Here is a 15324-nt window from a genome sequence, read left to right as displayed (position 1 = left end):
ATATCACATTCTCTTGTGTTCTCAGTATTGTATTCTCTATTTGAAGTAAATTAGTTGGACTCCAATAAAATGGTTTAGTTACAAAAATGTATTCATGTGACTTTATAAAACATATATATTTGTTACTATCAAACTTAAATTAATTTTTCTTCATTTTCAAACATAGTCAAATATCAAAACATTAAACATTAAACATTAAGATAAATATCAAATATCACTATTCATCCACTTCCAAAAACATTAAATATAAACATAAACATTAATTCAAAAACATTAAACAGAAACATTATTGACATTCCTCCATTTCAATAACATTGGATGTCATCTTAGAAGAATTTTCATCCTTTTTTTCTTGCAGGTTAACAGACCAGTCTGCCCCGCCCCGCATTTTTTACCAGCGGATCGCGGGGGCACATCCCGCCCCGCTTTGTCATCCCTACTTAGAGTATGTATTTTCCTGTAATATATAAAGTCTTAATTCTTAATAAGTCATGTTATTTATAAAATAATCTAACTAGATTATTAAAACCTTTTGTATACATTTAATTTATAATTTTTAGTTTATTTTTCATATATGCACAATAAAATCATAACTATTGTTTTATGTTATATAAGTTCATATCATACAAATTTCTTTATTTTAAAAAAATATAAAGTTATTTATCTTAAATAATAGTAAAAATAAATAAAAAATATTATTTTTAAAATATAAGAGAAGATAAATTACTACTAAAAAATTATTAAATATAAAGAGACAAAAATAATTAAATCTCATATTTACTAAATTAAATATTATTTTAGAAATTAAAAATATTATTGATATCTAAATTAATTTTTATTGTTATTATTAATTTAGAAATTGCTTATTAATGATAAAAACTAATTTAGATACTAAAATTTTTTTATATTTTAAAATAGTAATTAATTTAATAAATATAATAATTAATTATTTTTTATCTTTAAATTTGATTTTCATTTAATAAATTTTTTAATGAATTAAAAAAAGTTTGATGAAGAATAAAATCAAAATGGGAATAAATGGGAATGGCAATGATAAATATATATAAGAAATATTACAAATTATAGGTATTTAGTTAAAAGAAATAGAAAAAATTAAAAATAATTAATTTTATTATTACTATGTTATTATTATTATTATTATTATTATTATTACACATGCGCTATTATGTGCATGTATATTTACATTTTTATTTAATTAAATTATATATAAATTTTCTATTTTCTATTTCTATAATTTTATAGTTTTATTATTTTTTGTATTATTAATTAAAAATAATATAATTTAAATATATATGTAATTTTTAAAAATAGTGTTAAAAAAGTTATATAGATGTTATTTTAAAAAATAAGATATTTAGTTATTTAAAATAAGAGAAAATTATTCAATTATTTATGTATTAAATAAATAAATAATTTATTTTTATTTAATAAAAAAAATTGTTCAATTAAAAATAAAACCAAAGAAACTTATCAAATTGTGTATCTCTTTATATAATGACATATATATATATATATTATTATTATTATTATTATCATCTACTATTAACATTTTAATTCTTTTATTATCAATACAAAAATATCATTTTTTTCTACATTTTTTTTCTTCCTGGTAAATAAGTTTCTCTCTGTTCACTTTCTTTTCCCCTCTCTCCTTATCTTTGTACAGTAACAAAAATACCTAAAATTAAAACCAATTCAATTTTAAAACTAATAAAAAAACATTGTAAATGTAATAAAATTAAATTTTAATATTATAAAAAAAATATTTAATCAAAAAAATAACTATATAATTTTGTATTATACTAAAAATAATCATTTATGCATATAACTATTAATTGTGAATATACTTTTAAAAAAATAGAGATCCTTTTTATTGTGGTCATTGAAGATAAACTATAAGAGATATAATAACATGAAAATGCTTCTTATAGTTGTTGCAATGGTTTTTTAATTGAATTGGTTTAATTTTATTAAAAATTATTGCAAATGAAAAAAAATTGAAAAATTTATCTATATGGGTAAGTTGTGTCAATATGATACAACTTTATTGTAAAGAAGTCATGCATGCATGACATAAGTTTAGATTTATGAATATGAAGATGAAAGTGAAGTCATATTAGTTTGACACAACTTTAATAAGAAGGAAGTCGTGTTTGCCTCATAAGACTTGTATTACTGTTAATCTAGATTTTTTTATTTTAAATAAAGTTTTACCACAATGACACAACTTCAGTTTAGATCGGATTACATTAAAATCGTGTCATGCATTGATGAGTTCAATATAACTTATCCATATGTTGTTAATGGTGTTTATATAAGACAATAGTTCAAGTTGATAGGACATTCTTGACCAGAAAATACCATGGAACTTTGTTGACTATAATTAGTAAATATATCAACTAGAAATTTTTTTCAATAGTTTTTGTCATTGTTGAAGGTGAAACAAAGTATGCTCTTGTATTGTTCTTCCAATTGTTACGAGCATACGTCAAGCTTCAACCAAATGTATACATGATAATCGATGGAGGAGCAACAATATTGTTAGCATCATAATTTTCAAAAGTTGGTTAGCAAGGAAATGGTCTGGTCTTATAGTCTATTCTATATTGATCGTTGTCATTTCACAACCAAATTAAAACAGATTCACACATAGACCGTCTAATACCATATAGATGATAATATGGATAGGGTCAATTGACCCAAGTCGTATCCCAAATAATAAAATAGTGAATTCACCTAATGAATGTTCAAAACTTATCTACCAATAGTAAAAGTAGGTAATAATAGTAAACTAAAAGGGAGAAAATATCAATATATATTACATTAATAACACAAATCGAAAAGAGAGTATCCATTGTATTCATAACGAAATTAATGAGTTAATTCTGAATATGCTAACAAAATGTTCTTATTGTCGTATATACAAGGTTGATAATAAAATTTACTTCCAATTTTCATTTATTTATTTATTTTTACAATATCAATTTATAGCTTCAATTTTTTTTCTCATTATCCCACAAGACAACTAAACATATATTAATATATATAACTACATAAAACTAATAAAACTAATAAGTTAATTTCCATGATAATCAAAATTCTTATAATAATTTCTATATTTTTAATATTTTATTTTTCTTGTAATTTATATAAAATTACGTAGTGATCTTATTTTTTTCAATAATTGTGTAGATGAAAAATTTTACATTTCACAAATAATATTTTTATATAAACAATTAATATTAACATAAATAAGAAAATAATTTCATACAAAAGTCGTATAAAGATACATAACTTTAGTTTAATATAAAAAATATCGTCATATCATACTGATTAAAATAATAAAAAATAAACATCGATTAATAGTAGTGTATGGACACTCACACCATGTCAAGATGACACAACTTTACTTTTACAAATTCAAATTCGTGTTATATGTACACGACCTTCACAATATAATCTTCACACTATAACAATTTACCCATGTGGATAAATCTTTCAAAATCTATCCATTTTAATAATTATTTTATAAAATTACACTAATTCAATTATAAAAAAACACTCACAACTCAACTATGCCCTCATAAAAAAAAATATAACTCCTTTGATAATCTAAGTAAAAATAAATGTCCAACTTTGCTAAATACAACTAAAATACTACAAGACAATCATTAAATAGAAACCAATTTTAGAGATAAAATAATTAGTTACTATAGTGATTAAATTAGAGATCATTTTAGAAACTAAAAATATTATTAGTTTCTAAATTAGTTTTTATTATTGATATCTCATTAACTACCAATTATTTAGATTCTAAATTTAGTAGCAAAAACCTTGATAGCTACTTAAATATCAATTTAAAAAGTACTGTTTATTAATAATAGATACTAATTTAGAAACCAATAATATTTTTAGTCACTAAAATTATCTCTAATTTAATCACTATAGCAACTAATTATTTTTTGTCTCTAAAATTGGTTTATATTTAATGATTTTCTTATAAAAAATAAATAAATGAATAAGAAGACAATAAAATAAATAAGAGACTACCTCATAAAAAAATTACCTCTAAATAAAAATTACCTCTAAATCATATTCAAGGTGATTAATCTTGTTCTACTTAATAAGTTGTCCACCTTTATTTGAATTCTGATTAATTTATATATAGATTTTAACATGCTAGGGTAAGAAAAAAAAATTCTATATCTTTTATAAAAAGTTAAAATAAAATAGAAAATTAAAACAATTTTTTTAATAATTCTGTTTTCTGTCGTTTAATTACACGTAATTTTCTAAAATAAATTTAATTTCAATAAGATAAAAGAGAACATTTTAGTACATTAGTAAGAGAAGAATGAATGTATTTTAAAGTTACTATCAAATAAATATTGTAAAGTTATTATTCTAACAAGGAATTGAAAACATGAAAGTTGTGAATATAATTTATTTCCAATAATTTAAATAATAATGTGCTTGATGTAAAACACTTCCTTCATTTTATATTAAAACATTAAAATAATGATAGAATTGAATTTTGTATTTTATAATCTAATTAAATAGAATAGAATTAATTTTTATGACTCTAAGATTTGGTAGTGCCCAACCTTCATTTTGATGTTTTTCTATAATATGTTTTCCAAATATTAAATGCATTTTCTTAGTAAGTTTATTACATAAATAAATAATAGGATTGAATGAGATTTTGTTATTTTCCTATTCACCCTTTAGTGGGGATGAAAGTTGGGTCATGCTTTTGACTTTTTGTAATTATCATCCTCCTCATGTTATAGTTGTCAAACTATATTTGGCCAAATAGAAAGCACATGTTCTTCAATTCAATCTAGCCATTGATCAAGACCCAAAATAGTGCTCAGAAACAATTCAACCTGATTTTACTAAAAGTGGGTTTATGATCTCAAAACCTATATATGTCTGCAAGTTGTAATATATATATGCTTATTTTGTTTCATTTTCTCCTATTTCTATTGACTCTCACCCCTAAATCTTCAATATCAAATGACCTTTTTGGCACAGGGATTCTCCAGCTATTTCTTTCCCATAGTATCTGTTTCTTTTGAAATTTCTAAGGTTTATATCAATATAATGAATTGAAATGAAAAAAAAAATTGAAGTTTTATATTTTATTATTGTTATTTAGTTTAATCCCTAAAATCTCAAAATCACCTGTATGAACAGTTTTAGATGTTCAACAAAACTTGATTTCTATGTTAAGAAAGTTGATAAACTCTGACTAGAGGTGTGCCATTTTTAATGCATATGCGTAATAATGATTTTTCAACTAATTATTTATGCAAGCACAATTAATTTTTCATTGGTAATGTAGTTCTAATATCTCCAAAAGGTATTTTATTTTTTCCATTTAAGGAAGAAAATTTGTAACTCCAGTTTCTATAAAATTATTTTGCAGTATTAAAATTAAAATTTTATTTTATTAAATACTTATGTCAATAATTTTTCCAAACATTATTATGTTTAACTTGTCAATCCACCTGTAGTTCTAACAATTTAATATATAAGTGATTCTTGTTTTACTCCATATTTCTATCTAAATGTTATTTAGTAACTTTAAACATAATTTACTATTATCATTATTATGTAGCCGGCAAATCCAAAAATAAACCGTGACTAATTTTTTTTTTGAAAGTATCACTACACGAAAATCATTAAATAGTAATCAAGTTTAGAGATAAAAAAAATAATCATTATATTAACTAAATTATATACTAATTTAAAGATTAAAAAATTATTATATCTAATATGGTTTCTATTATTAATAAAATATTTCTAAATTGGTATTTAAATTAGCTATCAAAATTTTGACTACTAATATTTTAGATTTTAAACTAATATAGGTTAAGGGAGACTAATTTAGAACATAACTAGTTAATACCTAAAACTTTGGTAGCTAATAGATAAAAACTACTTTATAAATTTTTATTAATAACAGAAACTATTTTAGATACTAATAAAGTTTTAGTTTATAAAATAGTGTGTAATTTAGTTAATAGTGTATATTAATGAGTAGAGTTGAAGTTGTATAAAATTTCTAAGCATATGAATCCAATGCTTAAGTCAAAATATTCAGTATAAATTGTTTTATTGGTTTGTTGTAGAATTATAAGCATGTTATCCCATATAGTTAATTATCTCACTTAAAATGTCTATTTACATATTTTTTTTGCATATCTCTCGTCCTGGTACAGAGAAAGTGTTTTTTCTCTGAAGTGCCTCCTCCTTCAGGTAGTAGATCGGTACACTTCAATAGGTATATGTATGTATAAAGAGTAATAATAATAATAATAATTAGTCCTTTATTGCAATATGCAGCATGTAAGTGCAGAGCTGGGTCCTGGCTAAATAAAATAAGGTGTAGGTACATGAGCTATAGCTAGTTAGCAGCATCAGAAAGTAGATAGCAAAAAGTAGCAGAGTTTATGATGCACATCTCATCTGCTACTTATTATTTTGTGTATTGATTTGCAGTGAATCTATGTTGAAAGTGTACTATAGTAGCATATGGTCAAAGTTATTGTTTACGTAAAACTCGCCACAAGTAGGAATTCAAAAACTGACTCAATAAGCCCTAGCTGCTATAGCTAGGCCATATATAGTTTACAGTGATGCGTAGTCCCTTAAGCATAGATAGGGTCGTAAAAGTTCTTCTTTTAGGCCTGGATCTAGCTCAACTTCAGTTACCTTGCTACGTACATGAATATGAGTATGCTAGTGGAAATGGGAAAGAAGGTATCGTTTTCAAACATGGAAACTTCTTCTAATTACTAACTAATGGAAGCTAAGCCAAAAAACTTACTCAAACATTCAGATTAGATGATTTTTTAAAGGAAAAAAAGAGAGTATGTGAGCTGTGACCTTGAAATTATGTTTCTTTGTGCGACTGTTTCTCCAGAAAGAAACACCAGTGACTCCAGGTTTGTGTCAGTGCCAATTTGTGAGGGACTGTGTCTAACACAATTGTCTGAAGAAAGGCATGGAAAGTCATTAGAGGGCTGAGATTACATATATAACCTTGATTTTTCATTATGCATGGTAATGGCTTTCATACATGGTTATTGTTTTGATGGTGCAGGTGTTGTGTGTGTGGTTGTTTGGCTTGTGATGTTGTGTCTCAGAAAATTGCAGATGGAGGAAGAAAGGTGTTAACTGGGATTAAAAAATCACAGTTCATGTATTTCTATGAACCTCAACAAATGAGCTCATGAACTTTTACTCTTAGCATGTTGTTCCCAATAATATTCCATAATTGAAATCTGTGAATCATTGGAGTTTCTTGAGTCATTTCGTGACCTTTTTCATGTGACCCATACATACCTTTATGATCGATAATGATATAAAATAATCAATTATATGTTTACAGGACTTTTTTTTAATCAGCAAGAATAATCAATCATATAATATAATATAATAAATTAATAATAAATATAAAATAATATTAAAATAAAGTAATATAATAATAAATATTAGATAAATAAATAAATATATTTATATAATAAATAATAATATTAATAAGAAAATAAATTTATATAATAAAAATAATATTTTATAATATTACGAATAAAATAATAAATAATAATAGTTTAAAATAGTAATAATAATAATAATAAATAATAAAATAATAATATTATTAATAAAATTAAAATATAAGATAAGAGTAATAAAATCATTTTCAAAAAAATAATTAAAAAAGTAATTTTAATTTAATTTAATATATATATATATATATATATATCAATTAAATCATTCACCACTTAATCAAAGAATATCTCCACTCTTTTTTTCTCTTTCTTTATTTATTTTTCCCCACCCTCATTCCTAATCCTTAATCCCTAATCCAAATCACACTCTGAATGTTTCTTACTTCTGTTTCGAAATGGTGAAGGTTCATAACTAATTTTGAACATTTTTTATTATTAAAATTTATTGGAAAGTATGTTACATCTAAATCATAATATAATATGAGTAATTAAATAAAGGTAAAACTTCTCTTTTATAAATTTATTTTTCATTTGTTTAATTTATGATTATGCAAATGTTTGATATAATTCTTTTATTATTAAAGGACAGATTTATCTATTTTTTCATTGATGTTAGCTTAATAGTCCAACAATGAATAGATACCTCACCTTACCTGTTAACATTTTTATCGAGAAATCACACAAAATAACCACATTAATAAGCATTCTACAGATAAAGACATAAAATTAGAAAAAAACTAAAAAAAAAGTAACATTACTTATAAATATTATCTTTCAGTTTTTGTTTATTTATTTTATTCTATATTAAAATTCTCTTAGTTTTATCATATAGTTTATTGTCTCTTGGTTGTTCCTTCATTTTCACATCTCATTTTACAGACAAACACTGGATAGGGGAAACTAAATAAATAAAATTGGCTCACTGCACAAAATAAGTGTCATATATTTGTGAGACCAAAACTATCTTCTTATCTCGTGCCATGTGTCAGTATTTAGAGTCTTAATGTCTAGGCCATCCCATGTGTGTGTAATGCCACTGCCACTTAGTTAGTCCCAATCACAAGTCTCTTCTTTCCACCCACTATGCCATAATCATGTTCTTAAACCAACACTCACATTCACAAAATTACCATTAGCTGCCACTCATAATAATAAGACTTTCATGAAATTTTCATATTAATTAATATACTATAAAAGGTCAATTCAAATAATATTTATAATTACTTATATATTATAATTATATATTATAAAATATCTTCAGGGAAGGGAAGGAGAAGATTTTATTCAATCTATGATAAGGTACTGATTTAGTAATGGTGTTTAGAACCCAGATTTAATAATGGTGCACTATTTTATTTTTCTTTCGTTTAGTTTTAGTGTTGGAAAATGAAGTAAAAGATTAATAGTAGGTTTTAGACCAGAAGAAAAAAATAAATTTTTATTTTTTACTTTTTTACGAGTTAGACTATCTTTTAAGTGGTGGATCGATTTATCTTAATTGTTTATTATCGATAAAAAAATATCGATAAAAATCATTAAAACTGAAAAGGCATTTTTAGGGGATTAGGAACTGAGGATCCCACATGCTAATCTCATTAGGTAAAAGCAACACCTTGACATAAGGATTGATCAATGATTATGAAATCGTCCATTTAACTAACTATCGTTTTCTCTTTCATTACATCTTTATCGGATCACATGTTTTACGATTATACATTTATTCTATTTCTCTTGTTTTCCCATAGTAGAATAAAAAAAAAGTGTTATTGATAGATGATAGTGTAGAGTAATAGTGATTTGTTTTTACTAAAATTTTAGTAAGTTATTTGATGTTTTTAGTGATTTTCTCTTCTCTGTTATTCCTCTAGGTTAGGTTCTCATTATTGAATTTTAATATTTGCTTGATGATATTTTCTTGGGAAATTATACCTTGAGAATTAACCCTTTATAATGACATTTTGTTGGGTTGATTTTGAATCTCATGGGATCTTTAATGGGTGTGTTTTGTTATTGTGATCTCTACATATGGATGCATGAACCAAGGGGACCTCTGTCTCTATGCAAAGGTGTTGCACTTTTGGTTGTTATGCATTAGGACTAGTCATTCCAGCTATAAATTGTTCTGATGACAGCAAATCATCACCTATATGCATGATGGTGATAGTCATACAAAAGAAAACTCAAAAAGATAATCCTTAAATTATATCAATCCACATTTGAGCTAGCTTGGAGTTGTAAGATTTTTGTTTAAGAATTATAACTTATAGCTCTTCAATTTTTTAAAAGTGTCCATAAAAGGTGGTCCAATCATTTTCTACAAAAAAAAAAATCTTAATAATATTTATAACTATATATATATAGAGAATTATTCTCTTTAACTTTTTTTTATCAATTTATCCTTATATTAATATTTATTTTATTATTTTATTTTTATGTTTTAGTTATTTTATTATTTTTTAAGTATTTAATAAATAACTAATTATTCTTATAATTAGTTGAAAATTGTTTTTCTTTTTTATTTTTAAAATTAATATTCTATCAATTTGTAAAAACCAGTTACGAATTTTAATTTTTGAATGTGCAACAGTTTATTAAACATTTTATACTATGTGGAACAATTTTTTTTTTTGTATCTTCATCTCTCTTAAATATTATACTTTTTTTTCTTATCATTTGATTTCTTATTCTTTATTTGTAAAAAAATATGAATAAATGGCAGCAACGGTTTCTTCATCGATGACTCAATCTCTAACTATGACCTCTGTCAACAACATTTGGTGGATGACCATCTTTAAATGCCTCACGTGGGCGATCTGGATGGAGATGTGAATGAAGAGCAAACCAACTTATTCTTCTTTACTTCAATTACATCCTTTTTCATGGATCACCTATTCTTTTTATCACAAATGTGGCATCGAAGCTTCTCCAAATTCGCCTATAGAATTTTGAGTCTATGATTTCTGACGCAATCTTTCTCGTTTTAGGCATACGGAGAAAGGACATTGAGTCTTCGTAACTTGGATTTGTAATAGTAACATGTTGTTTGTCCCGCCTTTTGCAACCAGACCTTTAAAATAATTGTTTGGGGCCGATGTTTACACTCTCTTCTCGAGTGGTTCGCTTTTTATTCTTCTTTATCAAATTGATTATTCTTTCATTTCCTTTTATTTATTCACTTCATTAAATTAAAAATTATTAATAAATATAAAATATTTAATTTTTTTATTGTTATAGTAATATTATGACTTTAAAAATGTTAACAATAAAAATAAAAGATGCAAGACGCATAAGCGTATGTATTTATCTGGAAGTAATAAGAATAGGAATATTTTTAGGACCCTGATATGATATAATTTGTTTTGAATGTTCTTAAAATGGAAAAATTATAAAAAATTTATAAATCTTTTATAAACTTTTTTGAATTTGATTAAGCAAAGAAATATGACTTTAAGCTACACTAATGAAGAATCTCCAATAAATATGCCAAGAATTCTTGTTATACGCCCATTTCAAGTACCCACTCTCATGTTTGAAAGTATGACATTGAAATGACAAGATTTTATTTCTAAGTATAAATTCAGGTAAAGAAATCATACTATTAAATACAAATTTAGTTCTGTCTTTTCTTTTTCGCCTAAAATTATATTTTTAAATTAGGGTTAGATGTATGATTTTAATTTATTTAATAAATTTTTAAAATTGGGTTTCTAAACACGTTTTATTTTTTAAATTGTGCTTGTTAGCACATTTTTTTTACTAAATCAATGTTTTATTTTTATTTTTAATCAATTTTTTTTTTCATTCATTTAAAGATGTCATTTATTGTTTTTAAAAAATAAAAAAGTAACACATAATTTTTATTTTTTAATTAATGTTTGTATTTAATTTATATTTTTTTGCATAGTATAGTTTACTAATTAAAATGATTATGTTAATTTAATGTAATTTTAGAAATAAAAATAATAATAAGTATAACAATAATTTAAATTTAAAAAGTTAAAATTAATTTTTATGCAGTTTCTTTATATATTGTTACAAAGAAGATCAAGTAGAAAACAGTCTTTATAAATTATTGAAACAAAGATCGCAATAAAAGAAATTTAGTGACTATTTAAGGCTGTTGAACTATTCAAAATTGAAAATTTAAGAAATTATTAATGAAATCAAATTCAAATAGTTTTTTTATTGATTTAATATTTATTTTTATTTTTTCTCATTTTATACTTTTTATCACTGAATTATATAAAATTCTACAAATGCATGTAGTTTGAATATAATTTTCAATTAAAATAACAAAATTTCTATAAAAACTCTACTATATTGAAAATTCTATTCAGTATATTGTTAGTAACATCTCTATATTTATCACATATAAAACTATAAAATGCATCAAACATGAAATCAAATAAGGATTTATATGTTTATATATATTAATCATACATTAATTCAAAATATATCTCAAATTTTAATATATATATATAAACTAAAATACTCAAGAAAATTAAATATTTTGTCTCCTAATTGCAAAACTCTTTCGTCTGTAGCATCATATGCTCCCGTGTAATTCATGATCATCACAAATAAGAAAAACAAAACACACAGAAACAACATGGTAAACTAGCTATTTTTTAAATTTCAAATATAAATATAACTTAACTTAACAAGCATAAATGCATCAATCTTCATATATTTTCACAAAGAAAGCAAGTGTCTATAAAATTCATAATTCATCCTTTTCATGTCAGACTTTCCTTGACCCACAACACATACACACTTGACTCTACTTTCAGAAGACTAACCAGTATATTAAAATTAGCATTAAGAGACATGCACTTGTCATACTATCCACTGGGAATCCACATAGTCATATGCATAAAAATATATCAACCTCAACCTCATATGACAAAGTTAATTCATATGATCTGAAATACCCGTTTGTTTTTTCACTGTTTTCTCACACCCGAGACAAAATTATATAAATTTCCTTTGACTCTCACCACCTGATACTTTTTATCTATACAATTTTAAGATACCAATAGAGTCAGGATCGTTCTTTCCCAAGTACATCACAAATCAAGACACTATTCTAAAAATCTCAACATCATATTTCTTTTCTTGAAAATAACATGTCTCGATCATATTTTCACAATTAGTATAAAAAGGTAAATACCTTAATCTTTGACTATTACCATTTACTCTCTCTGTATTCACTTAAAACTAAGTAGAATGTTATAGTACAATCGCAAATACCCCTATCCAGATCGAAAATCGAAAATCAAATTTCAAAGACTGAAGGCCCGAACACATCAAAAGTAGGGAATTATCCTAGTTGTGCGGGAGCAATTTAGTTAAGAGTTACTTGTACTTGGTGGTAAAACTGGATGGAATGAGAGATAGATCTTGTAAAGTAATAATGATAACACTATAACTCCCTGTTTGCTTCCATGGATGTACTGTTCAAGAGGAAGGATGTGAGTGGATATCCATGGTTTGGATCAAGGGATGTGCAGGGAAGTGAAGGAGAGGATATACCTGTGAACAGTAAATATCCTCTCCCCTCAAAATGAAGAGATGTAGAGGGAAAGCCATGTCAACATCTCTTATTTCCAAATTTACCCTCATTTGAATGTATCACAATGCTTCATTTGAATGTATTAGTATTTTAAAAAAATTATTTTACAATGTTTAAAATATATATATATATATATATATAATATTTAAAATGAACAAACAAATCATAATAAATTTTAAAGAAGTTTTAAGTTTGTTTATTATTTTATAAAATATTATAAATCAGTGTAAAAAAAATATAGTTAAATAAAATCTTCCATTTATATATTAGTTATTAGAGTAGATCAGTTGATACCTATTTTTCAAGTTCTAATCAAATATTTTATTAAATGTGGTTGAATTTAGTTTTTTTTTAAAGAAAAGAATATACTATATCTAATTAAAATTGAAAATATTACCTGGGATGGATCATGGTCATCACCAAAAGATTATACTAAACATTTTTTATTTTATTTTATACTAAATATTTAATTTATTTAATTAAAAAAATCCCTAAAAACAATCCATCACTTAAAATAATTTTATTCTAACTTAAATTATTCATTAGAAACTGAAAATATAATTAATATATTTTCACGTATTTTTACATAATTTATTAATAAAAACTACACTTTATTATAAATATTAGTTATTAAATAAATTTAACTAACACAAATATTTAATAAAACAAAATAATAATAATTAATTATTGAACTATATCGGATTATACTACTAATACGTTTTTATCCTTATTTTTTATTATAATTTTTTATAGAATCCCTTTTCTATGGTTAATTAAGTTATATTTTTGTTACTGTTGTATTTTTTAGATTGCTTTATTGTGAGGTTTTTTAATATTAAAAAATAATAATTTTTTATTTATATAAGAAGTGATTTATTTTTTAATTTTATAGTATATGTTTAATATTTAAAGAAATTATTTGAAATTCTGTTTTTTTTATGTTTATATTAATATATTTCTATATATAGTTAGTATGTTTATGAGTTATAATTTATTTTAATAATTTTTTATGATTTTTTTTATTGTTAATTACGTTATATTTTTGTTCTTGTGGTATTTTTTATTTTTCATTTCTAGAGGGTTTTTAATATTAAAAAATAATATCATTTTATTTATATAAGATTTGATTTATTTTTTAATTTTATTACTTTAAGATCTTTTTTTATTTAATTTGTTGAATACATATTTTTTTTCTAATTATAGTTTTTATATTATATATATTTACATTTAACATATATTTTTTTTAATTATAATTTTTAAATCTAAAAATGTGTGAAAGTTTTTCATTTTTAAACAAAAACAACTCATTTTATTATTAATTTTTTTAATAGACAAGGGTTAATATGTAAAGTAACATTTCACACCTTTAAAAAAAATTAAAATTTCCTCATAACCATCACATCACTCACAAACTCCTATAAACTTTCCTCACACATCCACCCTAACATATCCCAATCCAAACACCTTCACTTTCTTCACACTTTCCTCACACATCCTCACACATCCACTCCCTCAAATCCTCACACATCTCCTCCCTAATCCAAACAGAGCCTACAAGAAAATCATCAAATAAAAACCAATTTTTAGAAACCAAAATATTTAGTTGTAATAGTAACCAAATCAGAGACCATTTTAGAAACTAAAAAAAAAAATTGGTTTCTAAACTAGTTTATATTATTGTTAAATAATTTTTAAATTGGTATCTAATTAGCTATCAAGTTTTTAACTACCAATTATTTATATTATAAATTTGGTAGCAAAAACCTTGGTTGCTAATTAGATACCAATTTAGAAACTATTTAACAATAATATAAATTAATTTAGAAACCAAAAATTTATTTAATCTCTAAAATATCTCTAATTTAATCACTATAATAACTAATTATTTTTATCAATTTGATTTGTATTTTATAATTTTCTTTCGATATAATGATTTCATGCTATATGGTGTCTCAATAAACTGAATGTTGATTCACAACGTTCAAAAGCCCAGGGTAAGTAAGTACTTGCCCTACTGGTTTGAAGGATTTGGCCAATACGTGGGGGCACGTTCAGCTCCAAGATGGCCCCCAAACCCATTCTATACCCACCCACTACTCTTTCTCTCACTCTCTCTCTCTATATCTAACAATATCTATACAAACACAATTGGTAGATTGAAAATAATGAAAGATACTAAGACAGTGGAAGTAAGAAAAATTAGGCTGGTTAAAAAGA

This window comes from Phaseolus vulgaris, chromosome 2 (assembly GCF_000499845.2).
Source record: "Phaseolus vulgaris cultivar G19833 chromosome 2, P. vulgaris v2.0, whole genome shotgun sequence".
NCBI classification, from domain to species: Eukaryota; Viridiplantae; Streptophyta; class Magnoliopsida; order Fabales; family Fabaceae; genus Phaseolus; species Phaseolus vulgaris.
Note: the sequence above shows the minus strand (reverse complement) of the source record.